The following is a 4844-nucleotide window of genomic DNA, read 5'->3' on the forward strand; positions in this document are numbered from 1 at the left end:
TTGGATGAAGTGAGGAGAAGCGAGAAATGATTTCCCCTGAGGTGGCGCTCTAGGCTGAAAGAGAGAGCGCTGCTGCTTGATTACCCCGGCTTGAGGGAGCTGCGAGTGGGGAAGGAAGGAGCAGGAGTCCCCCTACACAGACTCAGAGGAAGAGCTCCATATTCTGGGAATAAGTTAATCCCATAATGACTTCCGAAGATGGCACGGTCGGATCGACTTTCTTAGCTTGGGCAAGGAAGAGGAGGTGAGGGAGAAAGAGGTAGGGCGAATGAGAGGGATAGACGGGATTGAGGAAAAGGAGGAGGTGGGAAAGCTGGAGAACTCACCTCTACCTGCGGCAGTGTAATTATATCTGAGGTTGAGATAAATGTCCTTTCAAAAACACTCCCTTGCACACACACACACACACACAAGGATCCCAGTAATGTAAGGTAATGTATAGATGTTCCAGACCTTGGGCATTTCTCCACAAGTCTCTGGCTGCGTGAGTGATTTCTCTAAACTGCACCCTTGGGCCAACGTATGAGCATAAGCCAGGCTGTCAGAGAAGCGGGATGCACATTTGGTTAACTTCCCAGTGCAGAAACACACACACACACAGAGCAATCTGGGGAGCGTGGGCCGGTAACGGTGTGAGAGGGGAAATGGGTGATAAAATCCTCATTTTCCTTCATTGCCGGGTCGTTTGTCTTTGTCACGCGGGCGTCTCGCCAGTCATGGAAATGCTGGCCGGCAACAGAGAGCTGAGTCACGTCGGCCGTTCATCGATCACTCGACTGTTTACTGTTACTTTCACTCCATCTTTTAGCTTTTTCTTTCTCTCAGCTGTCCAGCCGTACCCGGCCCTGCCACTATTTCTCCCGCACATAAACTCAGTGGACATGTGGTTTGCTCACACATCCCTTTTCTGTCCGATTAATCTTCTCCAGATCCTCTCGTTAATTTATGTAAATATTCATGCAGGATATTGATGGATGCCTTTCAGATAAGTTCATGGACTGAACGCAGTGTGCGCACAGCCCAAGAATAACATTAAAAAGTGAGTGTTGTGTCAGCTGAGAAAACAGTGTAGAGGGGAAATTGTGATTTATAGCAGAATAAAAGTGGAGAACAACAGAAACAAACTCCGTCTGAAAAAGTTTGTAGGAGATGCAACCTCATCTTAAACCCTTTCTAACTACACACTACTAACTCTCTTTCCCAAACAGTATTCGTCAAATCATAGCTTGGTAACTGCAAACCTTTTGAGCTTTGGCTTTATCCATATTCATGGTTGTCAGTTAGAAGAGAGAGATTTGCTTGTTTCAAAGATGACCAATGACTATGTTATTGTACACAGCACATGTGCCGTTAGAGTAAAAAGCTTGTCAGGTGAAACGGACTCAAAGGGTGAGTGTCTAGGCAAAAGGTCAGCAAAGCTCAGCAGTTGGAAATATTCAAAACAATCTACGGACAGTAAGATTTCATTCAAATCACCTTTTTTTGGGAGATCCTTTCCGTCCTTCAACAAAGACACTAGTGATTTGAAGTGGAATTCATACAGGCAGGTGAATCTCCCCCTGCCGAGTGGATCAGATTTGAAACTTTCATTCAGGTGCAAAGGTTCAGTTTTACAGCTGTCAAACTTAGTGAGAAGAAAAGCCGGTAGTTTTGTAAACAGCAGGAAGTCAGATATGCAAATTTGTACCTGTAGAAAAATCGTGGACTTCTGCCATAATACACACGATGTGGAGGTTGTAACTGATGAGAATAGCACAGAGCGATGATTGGTCTTCCACTATAACAATTCATTAGTGTACGGCATGTTTCAAACTGGGCGTGAGTGTAATCAGGTAATGCAGTCTAAAGGGGGAGACTGATGGGGTGAAGAGAGGACCTGTCAACAAGTCTGGTCCCATGCTGCTGCTTCAGCGGGCTGCACAGGTGACGCAAGTGTTGAAGGGGGAGTGCGGGAGTGAAGTTGGAGGTTAGCTGCAGCATCTACATGTAAAATCCTTCTATACGTCTCCCCCCACACACACACAGTCTCACATACTGAACCCAGTACACCTACGCTGCAAAACTCCCAAAGGCATACAGAAAATCTAAAGTTCCTGTGTGTGTGTATGTGCAGCTGAGTGTATTTGCTGTCCTGCTGCCTTTGTGTGTGTGTGTGTGTGTGTGTGTGTGTGTGTGTGTGTGTGAGAGTGTGTGTGTGTGTGTGTGTGTGTGAGTGTGGGTGTGTGCGTGTGCGTGTGTGTGTGTGTGCGTGTGTGTACCAGGGTGAAGACTGAAGACTTGTACTGTTCAGCTGGATGACTCAGCAGCATTCAGCCCCCACGGGAGCATAGGCTGCCTGTTAGCGCTCAGCTAATAAGACGGCAGCTTGAGCCGATGCATCACCGTCCCACCTGAACGTTGCAGATAGAGAGAGAGAGAGAGAGAGAGAGAGAGAGAGAGCGAGAGACAGAGAGAGAGAGATGAGGAGGAAAGGAATGAAGAGATGCAAATGTAGATATTAGAAAGAGGGGGTCGTGAAGAGGGAAGTGTCTTGAAGAGTACACCTGTCTCTGAGCACAAGCTGCTGCTCTCGCTCTCATGCTTTTCTGAATGTTTTACCCCTCATATAGTAAAGTGTACTACAAAATGTACTAAAATGTTTAAAAATGACCTAAAATGATTGACATGTAACAATGACTGATGGAAAGAACACTATGACGCTACACCAAAGACATCTGCAGAAGATTTCTGCTAATGTTAACATGCTAAGTAGTCAGAGACGGCTAATACCACTCTGTAACACAGAGTCAATCAAGTGTCAGTCTTCAGTCTAACATGACAGGAAAAAGAAATAGCTGTTTGGAGAGCTTCTGTTTCTGTTTCTGTCTGTTTTCTGTGATTCAGGTATGAAATAGTTAGCTCAGTGGTGGCAGAGAACTTCGAAGAGCAGAATGGGCGGGAGAACCGACCAGCTAGGGTTAGTTTTTACACTAACGTGGTCTCTCAAGATCTCTTCTGCACGTCCTCTTCCTGTCACTCTGCTTCCAGAGTTCCTCCCCTGGCAATGAATGTCAACTACAGCGCACCAAGATCGTGTGGCTGATCCAGAAGATCACCCTGCAGGTTGGATGTTGGATGGTTTCTGTGGTGTAGCAGTGTCTGGCAACTGCAGACTTGAACACTGTATGCCTTGATCTTTTTTATGCCCTAGAATCAAAGTTGGGCTAAGGCAGTCGTTACGCTTTATTTAATATTTTTTTAAGTTTCTGCTGATTAAACTTGGGGGAAGGATTGTAGTTTTGGTCAGATCACTAAACACTCATCTCCCACTCCAACAGCCTCAAATAAATACCCCATTTACACCTGGTATTGACATGTAGTCTATATTTGGAAATCCTACGGTAAAATACACATTCAAGAAAATATATATACTGTACACTAGTATGGGTCAATTTGTCTGTCAACAAAAATTGAAATGCACAAATTCAAGAGATGTGTTTTGAATCAGTGACAACATTCTGTAGTCCGTCCACCAGAGAGAAGTAAGTTATTTTTCTGCCCTTTTGTGCCTTTTATTGGATAGTCATTAGTGAAGAAAGACAGGACTTAATGGGCCGATAGAGAGGAAATGGGGGGGGGGGCAATGGGTGCAGGCTTGAATTTGCAGAACCCTCGGACTGGGGCCACTGCAGTGACGACTATAGCCTCAGTTTATGCTGTGTCCACTGAGACAATTTTATCCAAAATGTTAGTTTGAGTTATGAAATGTGTAAAGAATTGAATTGGCCGACATATCATCAGATGTATTTGATCTCTCAAACTACAGGAACACCTCTGGCCTTAGATATCGGTCAGGCTCTGCTACACATGCACACCCAATGCTTTTGCCTTACTACATCTGGGTTGAATAAGCCAATTCCATCACTGTCCGGCTAATACATGATGATAGAGATAGCAGCTTGCATGTGTAAATAAGCTCAACTAGAGCCCACTGTTACTGGCTAGTAAAGCAGTCCTTCAAGTCTGTGTTGTGAAGAGAACAGATGGACAGAAGGCTGCTTCTGTCTCTGTACAGCCATTCACTGTTTGCATAGCACAAGAATACACATACTAGTCAGTATTACAGTTGGTTTGACCTCAGCATACTGCAACCTGTGACATTTACCTGCTGAGAGAATGCACCCGGTAAGTCTACACTGAATGTCTGGCAAGAGGAATTATACACCTCACAAACTTTGTTATACTTGACAAAGGAAAAAGGAGCATACAGCAGTATCACGTCCTTTGATCAGGCACATACAATACTTACCTTAGTAATGTGCATACTTTTAGTAAATCACAATGCAGTTATAATTAAGAATGCTTAGAAATACGTCTGTAAATGCAAATGATCAGGTTTAATATCCAGATAACATTAATCATGTTAATGACATGTGTAAACTGACACACAAGCTTTTGAGTATTAGCACTGAATGTTGCTGCTTTAAACTTAAAATGAATTATGCCAGGCTGAATCATTCAGTATGAACTTAACAGCTGTTATGCATGGTTTATACTTCTGTGTCAATTTGACGCTGTAGCTGTGGTGTCAGCCCAGGCCTTACGCAGACTCTAGCACGGTAGCCTGGTGTGCACCTCCCCAGAAATGTAACTACACGTCGACACAGACTGCAAAAGCCGTGATTGGTCCGCTTGGTAGCAGTGCGTTTCCGCTTTAGTATTTCCGGGTGCTTCTCCATCTCCACAATTTTCAAATTGATTGTTTTGGATGACTCGTCTTCAACGAAATGGTCTTAAAATTCACCCTCATTGCATAAATGTTGACCACCAACACCTTTTTACATTTTCTAAAAAAGTCTGTAGGA

The sequence above is a fragment of the Chelon labrosus genome (assembly GCF_963514085.1).
Source record: "Chelon labrosus genome assembly, chromosome: 4".
NCBI classification, from domain to species: domain Eukaryota; kingdom Metazoa; phylum Chordata; class Actinopteri; order Mugiliformes; family Mugilidae; genus Chelon; species Chelon labrosus.